Genomic DNA, 26,055 nt, shown 5'->3' with positions numbered 1-26,055 from the left:
GCATTCAACTCACAGAGTTCAACCTGCCTTTTGACAGAGCAGTTTTGAAACACTCTTTTTGTAGAATCTGCAAGTGGATATTTGGAGCGCTTTGACGCCTATGCTGGGAAAAGAATTACCTTCACCTAAAAACTAGACTGAAGCATTCTCAGAAACTTCTTCACGATATGTGCATACAACTCACAGAGTCGAACAGTTCTTTTCATAGAGCAGTTTTGAAACACTCTTTTAGGAGACTCTTCAAGTGGATGGATTGAGCGCTTTGAGGCCTATCCTGGAAAAGGAAATATCTTCACGTAGAAACTAGACAAAACCATTCTCAGAAAGTTCCCTGTGCTTTGTGCATTCAACACACAGAGATCAACCTGCCTTTCGATAGAGCAGTTTTGAAACACTCTTTTTGAAGAATCTGCAAGTGGATATTTGGAGCACTTTGAGGCCTATGCTGCAAAAGGAAATATCATTGCATAAAAGCTGGACGGAAGCATTCTCAGAAACTGCTTTGTGATAAGTGCATTCAACTCACAGAGTTGAACCTTCCTTTGGAGAGACCAGTTTTGAAACACAGTTTTTGTAGACTCAGCAAGTGGATATTTGGAGCTCTTTGAGGCTTATGCTGGAAAAGGAAATATCTTCATATACAAACTAGACAGAAGCATTTCAGAAACTGCTATGTCATGTGGGGATTGAACTCACAGAGTTGAACATTCCTTTTCATGGAGCAGTTCTGCAACACTCTTTTTGTGGAAACTGCAAGTGGATATTTGGTGCGATTGCGGCATCTAGTGGAAAAGGAACTACATGCAGATGAAAACTTGATAGAAGCGCTCTCAGAAACTTCTTTCTGCTGAGTGCATTCAACTCACAGACTTGAACCTTCCTTTTCAAAGCGCAGTTTTGAAACACTCTTTTTGTTGTATCTGCAAGTGGATATTTGGAGCGTCTTGAGGCCTATGCTGGGAAATGATATGTCTTCACCTAAGAAGTAGACAGAAGCATTCTCAGAACCTTCTTCGCGATGCACGCATTCAACTCACAGAGTTGAACCTTCCTTTTGAGAGAGCAGTTTGGAAACACTCTTTTTGTAGAATCTGCAAGTGGATATATGGAGCGCTTTGAGGCCTATGCTGGAAAAGGAAATATCTTCACATAAAGACTGGACAGAAGAGTTCTCAGAAACTTCTTTGTAACGTCTGCATTCAACTCACAGAGTTGAACCTTTCTTTCGATAGAGAAGTTTTGAAACACTCTTTTAGGAGAATCTTCAAGTGGATGGATGGAGTGTTTTGAGGCCTATGCTGGACAAGGAAATATCTTCACCTACAAACTAGACAAAAGCATTCTCAGAAAGTTCCCTGTGCTTTGTGCATTCAACTCACAGAGTTCAACCTGCCTTTTGATAGAGCAGTTTTGAAACACTCTTTTTGTAGAATCTGCAAGTGGATATATGGGGCGCTTTGACGCCTATGCTGGGAAATGAATTACCTTCACCAAAAAACTAGACTGAAGCATTCTCAGAAACTTCTTCACGATATGTGCATTCAACTCACAGAGTCGAACAGTTCTTTTCATAGAGCAGTTTTGAAACACACTTTTAGTAGAATCTTCAAGTGGATGGATGGAGTGCTTTGAGGCCTATGCTGGAAAAGGAAATATCTTCACATAGAAACTAGACAAAACCATTCTCAGAAAGATCCCTGTGCTTTGTGCATTCAACACACAGAGTTGAACCTTCCTTTTGAGAGAGCAGTTTGGAAACACTCTTTTTGAAGAATCTGCAAGTGGATATTTGGAGCGCTTTGAGGCCTATGCTGCAAAAGGAAATATCATTGCATAAAAGCTGGACGGAAGCATTCTCAGAAACTGCTTTGTGATAAGTGCATTCAACTCACAGAGTTGAACCTTCCTTTGGAGAGACCAGTTTTGAAACACAGTTTTTGTAGACTCAGCAAGTGGATATTTGGAGCTCTTTGAGGCTTATGCTGGAAAAGGAAATATCTTCATATACAAACTAGACAGAAGCATTTCAGAAACTGCTATGTCATGTGGGGATTGAACTCACAGAGTTGGACATTCCTTTTCATGGAGCAGTTGTGCAACACTCTTTTTGTGGAAACTGCAAGTGGATATTTGGTGCGATTGCGGCATCTAGTGGAAATGGAACTACATGCAGATGAAAACTTGATAGAAGCGCTCTCAGAAACTTCTTTCTGCTGAGTGCATTCAACTCACAGACTTGAACCTTCCTTTTCAAAGCGCAGTTTTGAAACACTCTTTTTGTTGTATCTGCAAGTGGATATTTGGAGCGCCTTGAGGCCTATGCTGGGAAATGAAATATCTTCACCTAAAAACTAGACAGAAGCATTCTCAGAAACTTCTTCGCGATGCACGCATTCAACTCACAGAGTTGAACCTTCCTTTTGAGAGCGCAGTTTGGAAACACTCTTTTTGCAGAGTCTGCAACTGGATATATGGAGCGCTTTGAGGCCTATGCTGGAAAAGGAAATACCTTCACATAAAGACTGGACAGAAGCATTCTCAGAAACTTCTTTGTAATGTCTGCATTCAACTCACAGAGTTGAACCTTTCTTTCGATAGAGAAGTTTTGAAACACTCTTTTAGGAGAATCTTCAAGTGGATGGATGGAGTGCTTTGAGGCCTATGCTGGACAAGGAAATATCTTCACCTAGAAACTAGACAAAAGCATTCTCAGAAAGTTCCCTGTGCTTTGTGCATTCAACTCACCGAGTTCAACCTGCCTTTTGATAGAGCAGTTTTGAAACACTCTTTTTGTAGAATCTGCAAGTGGATATTTGGAGCGCTTTGTCGCCTATGCTGGGAAATGAATTACCTTCACCTAAAAACTAGACTGAAGCATTCTCAGAAACTTCTTCACGATATGTGCATTCAACTCACAGAGTCGAACAGTTCTTTTCATAGAGCAGTTTTGAAACACACTTTTAGTAGAATCTTCAAGTGGATGGATGGAGTGCTTTGAGGCCTATGCTGGAAAAGGAAATATCTTCACGTAGAAACTAGACAAAACCATTCTCAGAAAGATCCCTGTGCTTTGTGCATTCAACACACAGATTTGAACCTTCCTTTTGAGAGAGCAGTTTGGAAACACTCTTTTTGTAGAATCTGCAAGTCGATATTTGGAGCGCTTTGAGGCCTATGCTACAAAAGGAAATATCATTGCATAAAAGCTGGACGGAAGCATTCTCAGAAACTGCTTTGTGATAAGTGCATTCAACTCACAGAGTTGAACCTTCCTTTTTACAGACCAGTTTTGAAACACAGTTTTTGTAGACTCAGCAAGTGGATATTTGGAGCTCTTTGAGGCTTATGCTGGAAAAGGAAAAATCTTCATATACAAACTAGACAGAAGCATTTCAGAAACTGCTATGTCATGTGGGGATTGAACTCACAGAGTTGAACATTCCTTTTCATGGAGCAGTTCTGCAACACTCTTTTTGTGGAAACTGCAATTGGATATTTGGTGCGATTGCGGCATCTAGTGGAAAAGGAACTACATGCAGATGAAAACTAGATAGAAGCGCTCTCAGAAACTTCTTTCTGCTGAGTGCATTCAACTCACAGACTTGAACCTTCCTTTTCAAAGCGCAGTTTTGAAACACTCTTTTTGTTGTATCTGCAAGTGGATATTTGGAGCGCCTTGAGGCCTATGCTGGGAAATGAAATATCTTCACCTAAAAACTAGAGAGAAGCATTCTCAGAAACTTCTTCGCGATGCACGCATTCAACTCACAGAGTTGAACCTTCCTTTTGAGAGAGCAGTTTGGAAACACTCTTTTTGTAGAGTCTGCAAGTGGATATATGGAGCGCTTTGAGGCCTATGCTGGAAAAGGAAATACCTTCACATAAAGACTGGACAGAAGCATTCTCAGAAACTTCTTTGTAACGTCTGCATTCAACTCACAGAGTTGAACCTTTCTTTCGATAGAGAAGTTTTGAAACACTCTTTTAGGAGAATCTTCAAGTGGATGGATGGAGTGCTTTGAGGCCTATGCTGGACAAGGAAATATCTTCACCTAGAAACTAGACAAAAGCATTCTCAGAAAGTTCCCTGTGCTTTGTGCATTCAACTCACAGAGTTCAACCTGCCTTTTGATAGAGCAGTTTTGAAACACTCTTTTTGTAGAATCTGCAAGTGGATATTTGGAGCGCTTTGTCGCCTATGCTGGGAAAAGAATTACCTTCACCTAAAAACTAGACTGAAGCATTCTCAGAAACTTCTTCACGATATGTGCATTCAACTCACAGAGTCGAACAGTTCTTTTCATAGAGCAGTTTTGAAACACACTTTTAGTAGAATCTTCAAGTGGATGGATGGAGTGCTTTGAGGCCTATGCTGGAAAAGGAAATATCTTCACGTAGAAACTAGACAAAACCATTCTCAGAAAGATCCCTGTGCTTTGTGCATTCAACACACAGAGTTGAACGTTCCTTTTGAGAGAGCAGTTTGGAAACACTCTTTTTGTAGAATCTGCAAGTCGATATTTGGAGCGCTTTGAGGCCTATGCTGCAAAAGGAAATATCATTGCATAAAAGCTGGACGGAAGCATTCTCAGAAACTGCTTTGTGATAAGTGCATTCAACTCACAGAGTTGAACCTTCCTTTTGAGAGACCAGTTTTGAAACACAGTTTTTGTAGTCTCAGTAAGTGGATATTTGGAGCTCTTTGAGGCTTATGCTGGAAAAGGAAATATCTTCATATACAAACTAGACAGAAGCATTTCAGAAACTGCTATGTCATGTGGGATTGAACTCACAGAGTTGAACATTCCTTTTCATGGAGCAGTTCTGCAGTACTCTTTTTGTGGAAACTGCAAGTGGATATTTGGTGCGATTGCGGCATCTAGTGGAAAAGGAACTACATGCAGATGAAAACTAGATAGAAGCGCTCTCAGAAACTTCTTTCTGCTGAGTGCATTCAACTCACAGACTTGAACCTTCCTTTTCAAAGCGCAGTTTTGAAACACTCTTTTTGTTGAATCTGCAAGTGGATATTTGGAGCGTCTTGAGGCCTATGCTGGGAAATGAAATGTCTTCACCTAAGAAGTAGACAGAAGCATTCTCAGAAACTTCTTCGCGATGCACGCATTCAACTCACAGAGTTGAACCTTCCTTTTGAGAGAGCAGTTTGGAAACACTCTTTTTGTAGAATCTGCAAGTGGATATATGGAGGGCTTTGAGGCCTATGCTGCAAAAGGAAATATCATTGCATAAAAGCTGGACGGAAGCATTCTCAGAAACTGCTTTTTGACAAGTGCATTCAACTCACAGAGTTGAACCTACCTTTGGAGAGACCAGTTTTGAAACACAGTTTTTGTAGTCTCAGTAAGTGGATATTTCGAGCTCTTTGAGGCTTATGCTGGAAAAGGAAATATCTTCATATACAAACTAGACAGAAGCATTTCAGAAACTGCTATGTCATGTGGGATTGAACTCACAGAGTTGAACATTCCTTTTCATGGAGCAGTTCTGCAGTACTCTTTTTGTGGAAACTGCAAGTGGATATTTGGTGCGATTGTGGCATCTAGTGGAAAAGGAACTACATGCAGATGAAAACTAGATAGAAGCGTTCTCAGAAACTTCTTTCTGCTGAGTGCATTCAACTCACAGACTTGAACCTTCCTTTTCAAAGCGCAGTTTTGAAACACTCTTTTTGTTGAATCTGCAAGTGGATATTTGGAGCGTCTTGAGGCCTATCCTGGGAAATGAAATGTCTTCACCTAAGAAGTAGACAGAAGCATTCTCAGAAACTTCTTCGCGATGCACGCATTCAACTCACAGAGTTGAACCTTCCTTTTGAGAGAGCAGTTTGGAAACACTCTTTTTGTAGAATCTGCAAGTGGATATATGGAGCGCTTTGAGGCCTATGCTGGAAAAGGAAATACCTTCACATAAAGACTGGACAGAAGCATTCTCAGAAACTTCTTTGTAATGTCTGCATTCAACTCACATAGTTGAACCTTTCTTTCGATAGAGAAGTTTTGAAACACTCTTTTAGGAGAATCTTCAAGTGGATGGATGAAGTGCTTTGAGGCCTATGCTGGACAAGGAAATATCTTCACCTAGAAACTAGACAAAAGCATTCTCAGAAAGTTCCCTGTGCTTTGTGCATTCAACTCACAGAGCTCAACCTGCCTTTTGACAGAGCAGTTTTGAAACACTCTTTTTGTAGAATCTGCAAGTGGATATTTGGAGCGCTTTGACGCCTATGATGGGAAAAGAATTACCTTCACCTAAAAACTAGACTGAAGCATTCTCAGAAACTTCTTCACGATATGTGCATACAACTCACAGAGTCGAACAGTTCTTTTCATAGAGCAGTTTTGAAACACTCTTTTAGGAGACTCTTCAAGTGGATGGATTGAGCGCTTTGAGGCCTATGCTGGAAAAGGAAATATCTTCACGTAGAAACTAGACAAAACCATTCTCAGAAAGTTCCCTGTGCTTTGTGCATTCAACACACAGAGATCAACCTGCCTATCGATAGAGCAGTTTTGAAACACTCTTTTTGAAGAATCTGCAAGTGGATATTTGGAGCGCTTTGAGGCCTATGCTGCAAAAGGAAATATCATTGCATAAAAGCAGGACGGAAGCATTCTCAGAAACTGCTTTGTGATAAGTGCATTGAACTCACAGAGTTGAACCTTCCTTTGGAGAGACCAGTTTTGAAACACAGTTTATGTAGACTCAGCAAGTGGATGTTTGGAGCTCTTTGAGGCTTATGCTGGAAAAGGAAATATCTTCAAATACAAACTAGACAGAAGCATTTCAGAAACTGCTATGTCATGTGGGGATTGAACTCACAGAGTTGAACATTCCTTTTCATGGAGCAGTTCTGCAGTACTCTTTTTGTGGAAACTGCAAGTGGATATTTGGTGCGATTGCGGCATCTAGTGGAAAACGAACTACATGCAGATGAAAACTAGATAGAAGCGCTCTCAGAAACTTCTTTCTGCTGAGTGCATTCAACTCACAGACTTGAACCTTCCTTTTCAAAGCGCAGTTTTGAAACACTCTTTTCGTTGAATCTGCAAGTGGATATTTGGAGCGTCTTGAGGCCTATGCTGGGAAATGAAATGTCTTCACCTAAGAAGTAGACAGAAGCATTCTCAGAAACTTCTTCGCGATGCACGCATTCAACTCACAGAGTTGAACCTTCCTTTTGAGAGAGCAGTTTGGAAACACTCTTTTTGTAGAATCTGCAAGTGGATATATGGAGCGCTTTGAGGCCTATGCTGGAAAAGGAAATACCTTCACATAAAGACTGGACAGAAGCATTCTCAGAAACTTCTTTGTAATGTCTGCATTCAACTCACAGAGTTGAACCTTTCTTTCGATAGAGAAGTTTTGAATCACTCTTTTAGGAGAATCTTCAAGTGGATGGATGAAGTGCTTTGAGGCCTATGCTGGACAAGGAAATATCTTCACCTAGAAACTAGACAAAAGCATTCTCAGAAAGTTCCCTGTGCTTTGTGCATTCAACTCACAGAGTTCAACCTGCCTTTTGACAGAGCAGTTTTGAAACACTCTTTTTGTAGAATCTGCAAGTGGATATTTGGAGCGCTTTGACGCCTATGCTGGGAAAAGAATTACCTTCACCTAAAAACTAGACTGAAGCATTCTCAGAAACTTCTTCACGATATGTGCATACAACTCACAGAGTCGAACAGTTCTTTTCATAGAGCAGTTTTGAAACACTCTTTTAGGAGACTCTTCAAGTGGATGGATTGAGCGCTTTGAGGCCTATCCTGGAAAAGGAAATATCTTCACGTAGAAACTAGACAAAACCATTCTCAGAAAGTTCCCTGTGCTTTGTGCATTCAACACACAGAGATCAACCTGCCTTTCGATAGAGCAGTTTTGAAACACTCTTTTTGAAGAATCTGCAAGTGGATATTTGGAGCACTTTGAGGCCTATGCTGCAAAAGGAAATATCATTGCATAAAAGCTGGACGGAAGCATTCTCAGAAACTGCTTTGTGATAAGTGCATTCAACTCACAGAGTTGAACCTTCCTTTGGAGAGACCAGTTTTGAAACACAGTTTTTGTAGACTCAGCAAGTGGATATTTGGAGCTCTTTGAGGCTTATGCTGGAAAAGGAAATATCTTCATATACAAACTAGACAGAAGCATTTCAGAAACTGCTATGTCATGTGGGGATTGAACTCACAGAGTTGAACATTCCTTTTCATGGAGCAGTTCTGCAACACTCTTTTTGTGGAAACTGCAAGTGGATATTTGGTGCGATTGCGGCATCTAGTGGAAAAGGAACTACATGCAGATGAAAACTTGATAGAAGCGCTCTCAGAAACTTCTTTCTGCTGAGTGCATTCAACTCACAGACTTGAACCTTCCTTTTCAAAGCGCAGTTTTGAAACACTCTTTTTGTTGTATCTGCAAGTGGATATTTGGAGCGTCTTGAGGCCTATGCTGGGAAATGATATGTCTTCACCTAAGAAGTAGACAGAAGCATTCTCAGAAACTTCTTCGCGATGCACGCATTCAACTCACAGAGTTGAACCTTCCTTTTGAGAGAGCAGTTTGGAAACACTCTTTTTGTAGAATCTGCAAGTGGATATATGGAGCGCTTTGAGGCCTATGCTGGAAAAGGAAATATCTTCACATAAAGACTGGACAGAAGAGTTCTCAGAAACTTCTTTGTAACGTCTGCATTCAACTCACAGAGTTGAACCTTTCTTTCGATAGAGAAGTTTTGAAACACTCTTTTAGGAGAATCTTCAAGTGGATGGATGGAGTGCTTTGAGGCCTATGCTGGACAAGGAAATATCTTCACCTACAAACTAGACAAAAGCATTCTCAGAAAGTTCCCTGTGCTTTGTGCATTCAACTCACAGAGTTCAACCTGCCTTTTGATAGAGCAGTTTTGAAACACTCTTTTTGTAGAATCTGCAAGTGGATATTTGGGGCGCTTTGACGCCTATGCTGGGAAATGAATTACCTTCACCAAAAAACTAGACTGAAGCATTCTCAGAAACTTCTTCACGATATGTGCATTCAACTCACAGAGTCGAACAGTTCTTTTCATAGAGCAGTTTTGAAACACACTTTTAGTAGAATCTTCAAGTGGATGGATGGAGTGCTTTGAGGCCTATGCTGGAAAAGGAAATATCTTCACATAGAAACTAGACAAAACCATTCTCAGAAAGATCCCTGTGCTTTGTGCATTCAACACACAGAGTTGAACCTTCCTTTTGAGAGAGCAGTTTGGAAACACTCTTTTTGAAGAATCTGCAAGTGGATATTTGGAGCGCTTTGAGGCCTATGCTGCAAAAGGAAATATCATTGCATAAAAGCTGGACGGAAGCATTCTCAGAAACTGCTTTGTGATAAGTGCATTCAACTCACAGAGTTGAACCTTCCTTTGGAGAGACCAGTTTTGAAACACAGTTTTTGTAGACTCAGCAAGTGGATATTTGGAGCTCTTTGAGGCTTATGCTGGAAAAGGAAATATCTTCATATACAAACTAGACAGAAGCATTTCAGAAACTGCTATGTCATGTGGGGATTGAACTCACAGAGTTGAACATTCCTTTTCATGGAGCAGTTGTGCAACACTCTTTTTGTGGAAACTGCAAGTGGATATTTGGTGCGATTGCGGCATCTAGTGGAAATGGAACTACATGCAGATGAAAACTTGATAGAAGCGCTCTCAGAAACTTCTTTCTGCTGAGTGCATTCAACTCACAGACTTGAACCTTCCTTTTCAAAGCGCAGTTTTGAAACACTCTTTTTGTTGTATCTGCAAGTGGATATTTGGAGCGCCTTGAGGCCTATGCTGGGAAATGAAATATCTTCACCTAAAAACTAGACAGAAGCATTCTCAGAAACTTCTTCGCGATGCACGCATTCAACTCACAGAGTTGAACCTTCCTTTTGAGAGCGCAGTTTGGAAACACTCTTTTTGTAGAGTCTGCAACTGGATATATGGAGCGCTTTGAGGCCTATGCTGGAAAAGGAAATACCTTCACATAAAGACTGGACAGAAGCATTCTCAGAAACTTCTTTGTAATGTCTGCATTCAACTGACAGAGTTGAACCTTTCTTTCGATAGAGAAGTTTTGAAACACTCTTTTAGGAGAATCTTCAAGTGGATGGATGGAGTGCTTTGAGGCCTATGCTGGACAAGGAAATATCTTCACCTAGAAACTAGACAAAAGCATTCTCAGAAAGTTCCCTGTGCTTTGTGCATTCAACTCACCGAGTTCAACCTGCCTTTTGATAGAGCAGTTTTGAAACACTCTTTTTGTAGAATCTGCAAGTGGATATTTGGAGCGCTTTGTCGCCTATGCTGGGAAATGAATTACCTTCACCTAAAAACTAGACTGAAGCATTCTCAGAAACTTCTTCACGATATGTGCATTCAACTCACAGAGTCGAACAGTTCTTTTCATAGAGCAGTTTTGAAACACACTTTTAGTAGAATCTTCAAGTGGATGGATGGAGTGCTTTGAGGCCTATGCTGGAAAAGGAAATATCTTCACGTAGAAACTAGACAAAACCATTCTCAGAAAGATCCCTGTGCTTTGTGCATTCAACACACAGATTTGAACCTTCCTTTTGAGAGAGCAGTTTGGAAACACTCTTTTTGTAGAATCTGCAAGTCGATATTTGGAGCGCTTTGAGGCCTATGCTACAAAAGGAAATATCATTGCATAAAAGCTGGACGGAAGCATTCTCAGAAACTGCTTTGTGATAAGTGCATTCAACTCACAGAGTTGAACCTTCCTTTTTACAGACCAGTTTTGAAACACAGTTTTTGTAGACTCAGCAAGTGGATATTTGGAGCTCTTTGAGGCTTATGCTGGAAAAGGAAAAATCTTCATATACAAACTAGACAGAAGCATTTCAGAAACTGCTATGTCATGTGGGGATTGAACTCACAGAGTTGAACATTCCTTTTCATGGAGCAGTTCTGCAACACTCTTTTTGTGGAAACTGCAATTGGATATTTGGTGCGATTGCGGCATCTAGTGGAAAAGGAACTACATGCAGATGAAAACTAGATAGAAGCGCTCTCAGAAACTTCTTTCTGCTGAGTGCATTCAACTCACAGACTTGAACCTTCCTTTTCAAAGCGCAGTTTTGAAACACTCTTTTTGTTGTATCTGCAAGTGGATATTTGGAGCGCCTTGAGGCCTATGCTGGGAAATGAAATATCTTCACCTAAAAACTAGAGAGAAGCATTCTCAGAAACTTCTTCGCGATGCACGCATTCAACTCACAGAGTTGAACCTTCCTTTTGAGAGAGCAGTTTGGAAACACTCTTTTTGTAGAGTCTGCAAGTGGATATATGGAGCGCTTTGAGGCCTATGCTGGAAAAGGAAATACCTTCACATAAAGACTGGACAGAAGCATTCTCAGAAACTTCTTTGTAACGTCTGCATTCAACTCACAGAGTTGAACCTTTCTTTCGATAGAGAAGTTTTGAAACACTCTTTTAGGAGAATCTTCAAGTGGATGGATGGAGTGCTTTGAGGCCTATGCTGGACAAGGAAATATCTTCACCTAGAAACTAGACAAAAGCATTCTCAGAAAGTTCCCTGTGCTTTGTGCATTCAACTCACAGAGTTCAACCTGCCTTTTGATAGAGCAGTTTTGAAACACTCTTTTTGTAGAATCTGCAAGTGGATATTTGGAGCGCTTTGTCGCCTATGCTGGGAAAAGAATTACCTTCACCTAAAAACTAGACTGAAGCATTCTCAGAAACTTCTTCACGATATGTGCATTCAACTCACAGAGTCGAACAGTTCTTTTCATAGAGCAGTTTTGAAACACACTTTTAGTAGAATCTTCAAGTGGATGGATGGAGTGCTTTGAGGCCTATGCTGGAAAAGGAAATATCTTCACGTAGAAACTAGACAAAACCATTCTCAGAAAGATCCCTGTGCTTTGTGCATTCAACACACAGAGTTGAACCTTCCTTTTGAGAGAGCAGTTTGGAAACACTCTTTTTGTAGAATCTGCAAGTCGATATTTGGAGCGCTTTGAGGCCTATGCTGCAAAAGGAAATATCATTGCATAAAAGCTGGACGGAAGCATTCTCAGAAACTGCTTTGTGATAAGTGCATTCAACTCACAGAGTTGAACCTTCCTTTTGAGAGACCAGTTTTGAAACACAGTTTTTGTAGTCTCAGTAAGTGGATATTTGGAGCTCTTTGAGGCTTATGCTGGAAAAGGAAATATCTTCATATACAAACTAGACAGAAGCATTTCAGAAACTGCTATGTCATGTGGGATTGAACTCACAGAGTCGAACATTCCTTTTCATGGAGCAGTTCTGCAGTACTCTTTTTGTGGAAACTGCAAGTGGATATTTGGTGCGATTGCGGCATCTAGTGGAAAAGGAACTACATGCAGATGAAAACTAGATAGAAGCGCTCTCAGAAACTTCTTTCTGCTGAGTGCATTCAACTCACAGACTTGAACCTTCCTTTTCAAAGCGCAGTTTTGAAACACTCTTTTTGTTGAATCTGCAAGTGGATATTTGGAGCGTCTTGAGGCCTATGCTGGGAAATGAAATGTCTTCACCTAAGAAGTAGACAGAAGCATTCTCAGAAACTTCTTCGCGATGCACGCATTCAACTCACAGAGTTGAACCTTCCTTTTGAGAGAGCAGTTTGGAAACACTCTTTTTGTAGAATCTGCAAGTGGATATATGGAGCGCTTTGAGGCCTATGCTGCAAAAGGAAATATCATTGCATAAAAGCTGGACGGAAGCATTCTCAGAAACTGCTTTTTGACAAGTGCATTCAACTCACAGAGTTGAACCTTCCTTTGGAGAGACCAGTTTTGAAACACAGTTTTTGTAGTCTCAGTAAGTGGATATTTCGAGCTCTTTGAGGCTTATGCTGGAAAAGGAAATATTTTCATATACAAACTAGACAGAAGCATTTCAGAAACTGCTATGTCATGTGGGATTGAACTCACAGAGTTGAACACTCCTTTTCATGGAGCAGTTCTGCAGTACTCTTTTTGTGGAAACTGCAAGTGGATATTTGGTGCGATTGTGGCATCTTGTGGAAAAGGAACTACATGCAGATGAAAACTAGATAGAAGCGCTCTCAGAAACTTCTTTCTGCTGAGTGCATTCAACTCACAGACTTGAACCTTCCTTTTCAAGCGCAGTTTTGAAACACTCTTTTTGTTGAATCTGCAAGTGGATATTTGGAGCGTCTTGAGGCCTATCCTGGGAAATGAAATGTCTTCACCTAAGAAGTAGACAGAAGCATTCTCAGAAACTTCTTCGCGATGCACGCATTCAACTCACAGAGTTGAACCTTCCTTTTGAGAGAGCAGTTTGGAAACACTCTTTTTGTAGAATCTGCAAGTGGATATATGGAGCGCTTTGAGGCCTATGCTGGAAAAGGAAATACCTTCACATAAAGACTGGACAGAAGCATTCTCAGAAACTTCTTTGTAATGTCTGCATTCAACTCACATAGTTGAACCTTTCTTTCGATAGAGAAGTTTTGAAACACTCTTTTAGGAGAATCTTCAAGTGGATGGATGAAGTGCTTTGAGGCCTATGCTGGACAAGGAAATATCTTCACCTAGAAACTAGACAAAAGCATTCTCAGAAAGTTCCCTGTGCTTTGTGCATTCAACTCACAGAATTCAACCTGCCTTTTGACAGAGCAGTTTTGAAACACTCTTTTTGTAGAATCTGCAAGTGTTCATTTGGAGCGCTTTGAGGCCTATGGTGGAAAAGGAAATATCTTCACATAAAACCTAGACAGAAGCATTCTTTGAAACTTGTTTATGATGTGTGCATTCACCTTACAGAGTTGAACCTTCCTTATCATGGAGCAGTTTGGAAAGAGTCTTTTTGCAGCATCTGCAAGTGGATATTTGGAGCTCTTTCAGGCCTTTGTTAGAAACGGGAATATCTTCCCATAAAAACTGGACAGAAGCATTCTCACAAACTGCTTTGTGATGTGTGTGTTTAACTCACAGAGTTGAACCTTTCCTTTGCTAGAGCAGTTATGAAACACTCTTTTTGTAGAATCTGCAAGTGTTCATTTGGAGCGCTTTGGGACCTATGGTGGAAAAGGAAATATCTTCAAATATAAACCAGGCAGAAGCATTCTCAGAAACCCCTTTATGATGTGGGCATTCAACTCAGAGAGATAAGCTTTCCTTTTGATAGAGCAGTTTCGAAACTCTGTTTTTGCAGAATCTGTAAGTGAACATTTGGAGCCCTTTTAGGCCTTCGTTGGTAAAGGGAATATCTTCCCATAAAAACTAAACAGAAGCATTCTGTGAAACTGCTTTGCGTAGTACGAATCCAACTCACAGAGTTGAATACCTCTTTTGAAAGAGCAGGTTTGAAACACTCTTTTTGTAGAATCTGCAAGTGTTCATTTGGAGCGCTTTGAGGCCTATGGTGGAAAAGGAAATATCTTCACTCATAAACCAGGCAGAAGCATTCTCAGAAACCTCTTTATGATGTGTGCATTCAACTCGGAGAGATAAGCCTTCCTTTTGATAGAGCAGTTTTGAAACTCTGTTTTTGCAGAATCTGCAAGTGGATATTTGGAGCCCTTTCAGGCCTTCGTTGGAAACGGGAATATCTTCCCATAAAAACTAAACAGAAGCGTTCTGTGAAACTGCTTTGTGTAGTAGGAATCCAACTCACAGAGTTGAACACTTCTTTTGAAAGAGCAGTTTTGAAACACTCTTTTTGTAGAATCTGCAAGTGTTCATTTGGAGCGCTTTGAGGCCTATGCTGGAAAAGGAAATATCTTCACATAAAACCTAGACAGAAGCATTCTTTGAAACTTCTTTATGATGTGTGCATTCAACTCACAGAGTTGAGCCTTCCTTTTCATGGAGCAGTTTGGAAAGAGTCTTTTTGCAGCATCTGCAAGTGGATATTTGGAGCTCTTTCAGGCCTTTGTTAGAAACGGGAATGTCTTCCCATAAAAACTGGACAGAAGCATTCTCACAAACTGCTTTGTGATGTGTGTGTGTAACTCACAGAGTTGAACCTTTCCTTTGCTAGAGCAGTTATGAAACACTCTTTTTGTAGAATCTGCAAGTGTTCATTTGGAGCGCTTTGAGGCCTATGATGGAAAAGGAAACATCTTCACACATAAACCAGGCAGAAGCATTCTCAGAAACCTATTTATGATGTGTGCATTCACCTCAGAGAGATAAGCCTTCCTTTTGATAGAGCAGTTTCGAAACTCTGTTTTTGCAGAATCTGTAAGTGGACATTTGGAGCCCTTTCAGGCCTTCGTTGGAAACGGGAATATCTTCCCATAAAAACTAAACAGAAGCGTTCTGTGAAACTGCTTTGTGTAGTATGAATCCAACTCACAGAGTTGAATACCTCTTTTGAAAGAGCAGGTTTGAAACACTCTTTTTGTAGAATCTGCAAGTGTTCATTTGGAGTGCTTTGAGGCCTATGGTGGAAAAGGAAATATCTTCACTCATAAACCAGGCAGAAGCATTCTCAGAAACCTCTTTATGATGTGTGCATTCAACTCGGAGAGATAAGCCTTCCTTTTGATAGAGCAGTTTTGAAACTCTGTTTTTGCAGAATCTGCAAGTGGATATTTGGAGCCCTTTCAGGCCTTCGTTGGAAACGGGAATATCTTCCCATAAAAACTAAACAGAAGCGTTCTGTGAAACTGCTTTGTGTAGTATGAATCCAACTCACAGTGTTGAACACTTCTTTTGAAAGAGCAGTTTTGAAACACTCTTTTTGTAGAATCTGCAAGTGTTCATTTGGAGCGCTTTCAGGCCTATGGTGGAAAAGGAAATATCTTCACATAAAACCTAGACAGAAGCATTCTTTGAAACTTCTTTATGATGTGTGCATTCAACTCACAGATTTGAACCTTCCTTTTCATGGAGCAGTTTGGAAAGCGTCTTCTTTCAGCATCTGCATGTGGATATTTGGAGCCCTTTCAGGCCTTCGTTGGAAACGGGAATATCTTCCCATATAAACTAAACAAAAGCGTTCTGTGAAACGGCTTTGTGTACTATGAATCCAACTCACAGAGTTGAACACTTCTTTTGAAAGAGCAGTTTTGAAACACTCTTTTTGTAGAATCTGCAAGTGTTCATTTGGAGCGCTTTGAAGCCTATGGTAGAAAAGGAAATATCTCCACTCATAAACCAGGCAGACGCATTCTCAGAAACCTCTTTATGATGTGTGCATTCAACTCGGAGATATAAGCCTTTCTTTTGATAGAGCAGTTTTGAAACTCTGTTTTTGCAGAATCTGCAGGTGGATATTTGGAGCCCTTTCAGGCCTTCGTTGGAAACGGGAATATCTTCCCATAAAAACTAAACAGAAGAGTTCTGTGAAACTGCTTTGTGTAGTATGAATCCAACTCACAGAGTTGAACACTTCTTTTGAAAGAGCAGTTTTGAAACACTCTTTTTGTAGAATCTGCAAGTGTTCATTTGGATCGCTTTGAGGCCTATGGCGGAAAAGGAAATATCTTCACATAAAACCTAGACAGAAGCATTCTTTGAAACTTCTTTACGATGTGTGCATTCAGCTCACAGAGTTGAAACTTCCTTTTCATGGAGCAGTTTGGAAAGAGTCTTTTTGCAGCATCTGCAAGTGGATATTTGGAGCTCTTTCAGGCCTTTGTTAGAAACGTGAATATCTTCCCATAAAAACTGGACAGAAGCATTTTCACAAACTGCTTTGTGATGTGTGTGTTGAACTCACAGAGTTGAACCTTTCCTTTGCTAGAGCAGTTATGAAACACTCTATTTGTAGAATCTGCAAGTGTTCATTTGGAGCGCTTTGAGGCCTATGATGGAAAAGGAAACATCTTCACACATAAACCAGGCAGAAGCATTTTCAGAAACCTATTTATGATGTGCGCATTCACCTCAGAGAGATAAGCCTTCCTTTTGATAGAGCAGTTTCGAAACTCTGTTTTTGCAGAATCTGTAAGTGGACATTTGGAGCCCTTTCAGGCCTTCGTTGGAAACGGGAATATCTTCCCATAAAAACTAAACAGAAGCGTTCTGTGAAACTGCTTTGTGTAGTATGAATCCAAATCACAGAGTTGAATACCTCTTTTGAAAGAGCAGGTTTGAAACACTCTTTTTGTAGAATCTGCAAGTGTTCATTTTTAGTGCTTTGAGGCCTATGGTGGAAAAGGAAATATCTTCACTCATAAACCAGGCAGAAGCATTCTCAGCAACCTCTTTATGATGTGTGCATTCAACTCGGAGAGATAAGCCTTCCTTTTGATAGAGCAGTTTTGAAACTCTGTTTTTGCAGAATCTGCAAGTGGATATTTGGAGCCCTTTCAGGCCTTCGTTGGAAACGGGAATATCTTCCCATAAAAACTAAACAGAAGCGTTCTGTGAAACTGCTTTGTGTAGTATGAATCCAACTCACAGAGTTGAACACTTCTTTTGAAAGAGCAGTTTTGAAACACTCTTTTTGTAGAATCTGCAAGTGTTCATTTGGAGCGCTTTCAGGCCTATGGTGGAAAAGGAAATATCTTCACATAAAACCTAGACAGAAGCATTCTTTGAAACTTCTTTATGATGTGTGCATTCAACTCACAGATTTGAACCTTCCTTTTCATGGAGCAGTTTGGAAAGCGTCTTCTTGCAGCATCTGCATGTGGATATTTGGAGCTCTTTCAGGCCTTTGTTAGAAACGGGAATATCTTCCCATAAAAACTGGACAGAAGCCTTCTCACAAACTGCTTTGTGATGTATGTGTTTAACTCACAGTGTTGAACCTTTCCTTTGCTAGAGCAGTTATGAAACACTCTTTTTGTAGAATCTGCAAGTGTTCATTTGGAGCGCTTTGAGGCCTATTGTGGAAAAGGAAATATCTTCACTCATAAACCAGGCAGAAGCATTCTCAGAAACCTCTTTATGATGTGTGCATTCAACTCGGAGAGATAACCCTTCCTTTTGATAGAGCAGTTTTGAAACTCTGTTTTTGCAGAATCTGTAAGTGGATATTTGGAGCCCTTTCAGGCCTTCGTTGGAAACGGGAATATCTTCCCATAAAAACTAAACAGAAGCGTTCTGTGAAACTGCTTTGTGTAGTATGAATCCAACTCACAGAGTTGAACACTTCTTTGGACAGAGCAGTTTTGAAACACTCTTTTTGTAGAATCTGCAAGTGTTCATTTGGAGCGCTTTGAAGCCTATGGTAGAAAAGGAAATATCTCCACTCATAAACCAGGCAGAAGCATTCTCAGAAACCTCTTTATGATGTGTGCATTCAACTCGGAGAGATAAGCCTTTCTTTTGATAGAGCAGTTTTGAAACTCTGTTTTTGCAGAATCTGCAGGTGGATATTTGGAGCCCTTTCAGGCCTTCGTTGGAAACGGGAATATCTTCCCATAAAAACTAAACAGAAGAGTTCTGTGAAACTGCTTTGTGTAGTATGAATCCAACTCACAGATTTGAACACTTCTTTTGAAAGAGCAGTTTTGAAACACTCTTTTTGTAGAATCTGCAAGTGTTCATTTGGAGCGCTTTGAGGCCTATGGCGGAAAAGGAAATATCTTCACATAAAACCTAGACTGAAGCATTCTTTGAAACTTCTTTACGATGTGTGCATTCAACTCACAGAGTTGAACCTTCCTTTTCATGGAGCAGTTTGGAAATAGTCTTTTTGCAGCATCTGCAAGTGGATATTTGGAGCTCTTTCAGGCCTTTGTTAGAAACGTGAATATCTTCCCATAAAAACTGGACAGAAGCATTCTCACAAACTGCTTTGTGATGTGTGTGTTGAACTCACAGAGTTGAACCTTTCCTTTGCTAGAGCAGTGATGAAACACTCTTTTTGTAGAATCTGCAATTGTTCATTTGGAGCGCTTTGAGGGCTATGATGGAAAAGGAAACATCTTCACACATAAACCAGGCAGAAGCATTCTCAGAAACCTCTTTATGATGTGTGCATTCAACTCAGAGAGATAAGCCTTCCTTTTGATAGAGCAGTTTCGAAACTCTGTTTTTGCAGGATCTGTAAGTGGACATTTGGAGCCCTTTCAGGCCTTCGTTGGAAACGGGAATATCTTCCCATAAAAACTAAACAGAAGCGTTCTGTGAAACTGCTTTGTGTAGTATGAATCCAACTCACAGAGTTGAATACCTCTTTTGAAAGAGCAGTTTTGAAACACTCTTTTTGTAGAATCTGCAAGTGTTCATTTGGAGCGCTTTGAGGCCTATGGTGGAAAAGGAAATATCTTCACTCATAAACCAGGCAGAAGCATTCTCTGAAATCTCTTTATGATGTGTGCATTCAACTCGGAGAGATAAGCCTTCCTTTTGATAGAGCAGTTTTGAAACTCTGTTTTTGCAGAATCTGCAAGTGGATATTTGGAGCCCTTTCAGGCCTTCGTTGGAAACGGGAATATCTTCCCATAAAAACTAAACAGAAGCGTTCTGTGAAACTGCTTTGTGTAGTAGGAATCCAACTCACAGAGTTGAACACTTCTTTTGAAAGAGCAGTTTTGAAACACTCTTTTTGTAGAATCTGCAAGTGTTCATTTGGAGCGCTTTGAGGCCTATGCTGGAAAAGGAAATATCTTCACATAAAACCTAGACAGAAGCATTCTTTGAAACTTGTTTATGATGTGTGCATTCACCTCACAGAGTTGAACCTTCCTTTTCATGGAGCAGTTTGGAAAGAGTCTTTTTGCAGCATCTGCAAGTGGATATTTGGAGCTCTTTCAGGCCTTTGTTAGAAACGGGAATATCTTCCCATAAAAACTGGACAGAAGCATTCTCACAAACTGCTTTGTGATGTGTGTGTTGAACTCATAGAGTTGAACCTTTCCTTTGCTAGAGCAGTGATGAAACACTCTTTTTGTAGAATCTGCAAGTGTTCATTTGGAGCGTTTTGAGGCCTATGATGGAAAAGGAAATATCTTCACACATAAACCAGGCAGAAGCATTCTCAGAAACCTCTTTATGATGTGTGCATTCAACTCAGAGAGATAAGCCTTCCTTTTGATAGAGCAGTTTCGAGACTCTGTTTTTGCAGGATCTGTAAGTGGACATTTGGAGCCCTTTCAGGCCTTCGTTGGAAACGGGAATATCTTCCCATAAAAACTAAACAGAAGCGTTCTGTGAAACTGCTTTGTGTAGTATGAATCCAACTCACAGAGTTGAATACCTCTTTTGAAAGAGCAGTTTTGAAACACTATTTTTGTAGAATCTGCAAGTGTTCATTTGGAGCGCTTTGAGGCCTATGGTGGAAAAGGAAATATCTTCACTCATAAACCAGGCAGAAGCATTCTCAGAAACCTCTTTATGATGTGTGCATTCAACTCGGAGAGATAAGACTTCCTTTTGATAGAGCAGTTTTGAAACTCTGTTTTTGCAGAATCTGCAAGTGGATATTTGGAGCCCTTTCAGGCCTTCGTTGGAAACCGGAATATCTTCCCATAAAAACTAAACAGAAGAGTTCTGTGAAACTGCTTTGTGTAGTATGAATCCAACTCACAGAGTTGAACACTTCTTTTGAAAGAGCAGTTTTGAAACACTCTTTTTGTAGAATCTGCAAGTGTTCATTTGGAGCGCTTTGAGGCCTATGGCGGAAAAGGAAATATCTTCACATAAAACCTAGACTGAAGCATTCTTTGAAACTTCTTTACGATGTGTGCATTCAACTCACAGAGTTGAACCTTCCTTTTCATGGAGCAGTTTGGAAATAGTCTTTTTGCAGCATCTGCAAGTGGATATTTGGAGCTCTTTCAGGCCTTTGTTAGAAACGGGAATATCTTCCCATAAAAACTGGACAGAAGCATTCTCACAAACTGCTTTGTGATGTGTGTGTTGAACTCACAGAGTTGAACCTTTCCTTTGCTAGAGTAGTGATGAAACACTCTTTTTGTAGAATCTGCAATTGTTCATTTGGAGCGCTTTGAGGCCTATGATGGAAAAGGAAACATCTTCACACATAAACCAGGCAGAAGCATTCTCAGAAACCTCTTTATGATGTGTGCATTCAACTCAGAGAGATAAGCCTTCCTTTTGATAGAGCAGTTTCGAAACTCTGTTTTTGCAGGATCTGTAAGTGGACATTTGGAGCCCTTTCAGGCCTTCGTTGGAAACGGGAATATCTTCCCATAAAAACTAAACAGAAGCGTTCTGTGAAACTGCTTTGTGTAGTATGAATCCAACTCACAGAGTTGAAAACCTCTTTTGAAAGAGCAGTTTTGAAACACTCTTTTTGTAGAATCTGCAAGTGTTCATTTGGAGCGCTTTGAGGCCTATGGTGGAAAAGGAAATATCTTCACTCATAAACCAGGCAGAAGCATTCTCAGAAACCTCTTTATGATGTGTGCATTCATCTCGGAGAGATAAGCCTTCCTTTTGATAGAGCAGTTTTGAAACTCTGTTTTTGCAGAATCTGCAAGTGGATATGTGGAGCCCTTTCAGGCCTTCGTTGGAAACGGGAATATCTTCCCATAAAAACTAAACAGAAGCGTTCTGTGAAACTGCTGTGTGTAGTACGAATCCAACTCACAGAGTTGAACACTTCTTTTGAAAGAGCAGTTTTGAAACACTCTTTTTGTAGAATCTGCAAGTGTTCATTTGGAGCGCTTTGAGGCCTATGGTGGAAAAGGAAATGTCTTCACTCATAAACCAGGCAGAAGCATTCTCTGAAATCTCTTTATGATGTGTGCATTCAACTCGGAGAGATAAGCCTTCCTTTTGATAGAGCAGTATTGAAACTCTGTTTTTGCAGAATCTGCAAGTGGATATTTGGAGCCCTTTCAGGCCTTCGTTGGAAACGGGAATATCTTCCCATAAAAACTAAACAGAAGCGTTCTGTGAAACTGCTTTGTGTAGTATGAATCCAACTCACAGAGTTGAACACTTCTTTTGAAAGAGCAGTTTTGAAACACTCTTTTTGTAGAATCTGCAAGTGTTCATTTGGAGCGCTTTCAGGCCTATTGTGGAAAAGGGAATATCTTCACATAAAACCTAGACAGAAGCATTCTTTGAAACTTCTTTATGATGTGTGCATTCAACTCACAGACTTGAACCTTCCTTTTCATGGAGCAGTTTGGAAAGCGTCTTATTTCAGCATCTGCATGTGGATATTTGGAGCTCTTTCAGGCCTTTGTTTGAAACGTTAATATCTTCCCATAAAAACTGGACAGAAGCATTCTCACAAACTCCTTTGTGATGTATGTGTTTAACTCACAGTGTTGAACCTTTCCTTTGCTAGAGCAGTTATGAAACACTCTTTTTGTAGAATCTGCAAGTGTTCATTTGGAGCGCTTTGAGACCTATGGTGGAAAAGGAAATATCTTCACATATAAACCAGGCAGAAGCATTCTCAGAAACCTCTTTACGATGTGTTCATTCAACTCAGAGAGATAAGCCTTCCTTTTGATGGAGCAGTTTCGAAACTCTGTTTTTGCAGAATCTGTAAGTGGATATTTGGAGCCCTTTCAGGCCTTCGTTGGAAACGGGAATATCTTCCCATATAAACTAAACAAAAGCGTTCTGTGAAACGGCTTTGTGTACTATGAATCCAACTCACAGAGTTGAACACTTCTTTTGAAAGAGCAGTTTTGAAACACTCTTTTTGTAGAATCTGCAAGTGTTCATTTGGAGCGCTTTGAAGCCTATGGTAGAAAAGGAAATATCTCCACTCATAAACCAGGCAGAAGCATTCTCAGAAACCTCTTTATGATGTGTGCATTCAACTCGGAGATATAAGCCTTTCTTTTGATAGAGCAGTTTTGAAACTCTGTTTTTGCAGAATCTGCAGGTGGATATTTGGAGCCCTTTCAGGCCTTCGTTGGAAACGGGACTATCTTCCCATAAAAACTAAACAGAAGAGTTCTGTGAAACTGCTTTGTGTAGTATGAATCCAACTCACAGAGTTGAACACTTCTTTTGAAAGAGCAGTTTTGAAACACTCTTTTTGTAGAATCTGCAAGTGTTCATTTGGAGCGCTTTGAGGCCTATGGCGGAAAAGGAAATATCTTCACATAAAACCTAGACAGAAGCATTCTTTGAAACTTCTTTACGATGTGTGCATTCAGCTCACAGAGTTGAAACTTCCTTTTCATGGAGCAGTTTGGAAAGAGTCTTTTTGCAGCATCTGCAAGTGGATATTTGGAGCTCTTTCAGGCCTTTGTTAGAAACGTGAATATCTTCCCATAAAAACTGGACAGAAGCATTTTCACAAACTGCTTTGTGATGTGTGTGTTGAACTCACAGAGTTGAACCTTTCCTTTGCTAGAGCAGTTATGAAACACTCTATTTGTAGAATCTGCAAGTGTTCATTTGGAGCGATTTGAGGCCTATGATGGAAAAGGAAACATCTTCACACATAAACCAGGCAGAAGCATTCTCAGAAACCTATTTATGATGTGTGCATTCACCTCAGAGAGATAAGCCTTCCTTTTGATAGAGCAGTTTCGAAACTCTGTTTTTGCAGAATCTGTAAGTGGACATTTGGAGCCCTTTCAGGCCTTCGTTGGAAACGGGAATATCTTCCCATAAAAACTAAACAGAAGCGTTCTGTGAAACTGCTTTGTGTAGTATGAATCCAACTCACAGAGTTGAATACCTCTTTTGAAAGAGCAGGTTTGAAACACTCTTTTTGTAGAATCTGCAAGTGTTCATTTTTAGTGCTTTGAGGCCTATGGTGGAAAAGGAAATATCTTCACTCATAAACCAGGCAGAAGCATTCTCAGAAACCTCTTTATGATGTGTGCATTCAACTCGGAGAGATAAGCCTTCCTTTTGATAGAGCAGTTTTGAAACTCTGTTTTTGCAGAATCTGCAAGTGGATATTTGGAGCCCTTTCAGGCCTTCGTTGGAAACGGGAATATCTTCCCGTAAAAACTAAACAGAAGCGTTCTGTGAAACGGCTTTGTGTACTATGAATCCAACTCACAGAGTTGAACACTTCTTTTGAAAGAGCAGTTTTGAAACACTCTTTTTGTAGAATCTGCAAGTGTTCATTTGGAGCGCTTTGAGGCCTATGGTGGAAAAGGAAATATCTTCACATAAAACCTAGACAGAAGCATTCTTTGCAACTTCTTTATGATGTGTGCATTCAACTCACAGAGTTGAACCTTCCTTTTCATGGAGCAGTTTGGAAAGAGCCTTTTTGCAGCATCTGCAAGTGGATATTTGGAGCTCTTTCAGGCCTTTGTTAGAAACGGGAATATCTTCCCATAAAAACTGGACAGAAGCATTCTCACAAACTGCTTTGTGATGTGTGTGTTGAACTCACAGAGTTGAACCTTTCCTTTGCTAGAGCACTTAGGAAACACTCTTTTTGTAGAAATTGCAAGTGTTCATTTGGAGCGCTTTGAGGCCTATGGAGGAAAAGGAAATATTTTCACATATAAACCAGGCAGAAGCATTCTCAGAAACCTCTTTATGATGTGTGCATTCAACTCAGAGAGATAAGCCTTCCCTTTGATAGAGCAGTTTCGAAACTCTGTTTTTGCAGAATCTGTAAGTGGACATTTGGAGCCCTTTCAGGCCTTCGTTGGAAACGGGAATATCTTCCCATAAAAACTAAACAGAAGCGTTCTGTGAAACTGCTTTGTGTAGTATGAATCCAACTCACAGAGTTGAACACTTCTTTTGAAAGGGCAGTTTTGAAACACTCTTTTTGTAGAATCTGCAAGTGTTCATTTGGAGCGCTTTGAGGCCTATGGTGGAAAAGGAAATATCTTCACATAAAACCTAGACAGAAGCATTCTTTGAAACTTCTTTATGATGTGTGCATTCAACTCACAGAGTTGAACCTTCCTTCTCATGGAGCAGTTTGGAAAGAGTCATTTTGCAGCATCTGCAATTGGATATTTGGAGCTCTTTCAGGCCTTTGTTAGAAACCGGAATATCTTCCCATAAAAACTGGACAGAAGCATTCTCACAAACTGCTTTGCGATGTGTGTGTTGAACTCACAGAGTTGAACCTTTCCTTTGCTAGAGCAGTTGTGAAACACTCTTTTTGTAGAATCTGCAAGTGTTCATTTGGAGCGCTTTGAGGCCTATGGTGGAAAAGGAAATATCTTCACATATAAACCAGGCAGAAGCATTCTCAGAAACCACTTTTTGATGTGTGCATTCAACTCAGAGAGATAAGACTTCCTTTTGATAGAGCAGCTTCGAAACTCTGTTTTTGCAGAATCTGTAAGTGGACATTTGGAGCCCTTTCAGGCCTTCGTTGGAAACGGGAATATCTTCCCATAAAAACTAAACAGAAGCGTTCTGTGAAACTGCTTTGCGTAGTACGAATTCAACTCACAGAGTTGAATACCTCTTTTGAAAGAGCAGGTTTGAAACACTCGTTTTGTAGAATCTGCAAGTGTTCATTTGGAGCGCTTTGAGGCCTATTGTGGAAAAGGAAATATCTTCACTCATAAACCAGGCAGAAGCATTCTCAGAAACCTCTGTATGATGTGTGCATTCATCTCGGAGAGATAACCCTTCCTTTTGATAGAGCAGTTTTGAAACTCTGTTTTCGCAGAATCTGCAAGTGGATATTTGGAGCCCTTTCAGGCCTTCGTTGGAAACGGGAATATCTTCCCATAAAAACTAAACAGAAGCTTTCTGTGAAACGGCTTTTTGTAGTATGAATCCAACTCACAGAGTTGAACACTTCTTTTGAAAGAGCAGTTTTGAAACACTCTTTTTGTAGAATCTGCAAGTGTTCATTTGGAGCGCTTTGAGGCCTATGGTGGAAAAGGAAATATCTTCACATAAAACATAGACAGAAGCATTCTTTGAAACTTCTTTATGATGTGTGCATTCAACTCACAGAGTTGAACCTTCCTTTTCATGGAGCAGTTTGGAAAGGGTCTTTTTGCAGCATCTGCAAGTGGATATTTGGAGCTCTTTCAGGCCTTTGTTAGAAACGGGAATATCTTCCCATAAAAACTGGACAGAAGCATTCTCACAAACTGCTTTGTGATGTGTGTGTTTAACTCACAGAGTTGAACCTTTCCTTTGCTAGAGCAGTTATGAAACACTCTTTTTGTAGAATCTGCAAGTGTTCATTTGGAGCGC

The sequence above is a fragment of the Pongo abelii genome, chromosome X, assembly GCF_028885655.2.
Source record: "Pongo abelii isolate AG06213 chromosome X, NHGRI_mPonAbe1-v2.0_pri, whole genome shotgun sequence".
NCBI classification, from domain to species: domain Eukaryota; kingdom Metazoa; phylum Chordata; class Mammalia; order Primates; family Hominidae; genus Pongo; species Pongo abelii.
The sequence above is the reverse complement of the archived record's forward strand: the minus strand, read 5'-3'. Positions refer to the sequence as shown.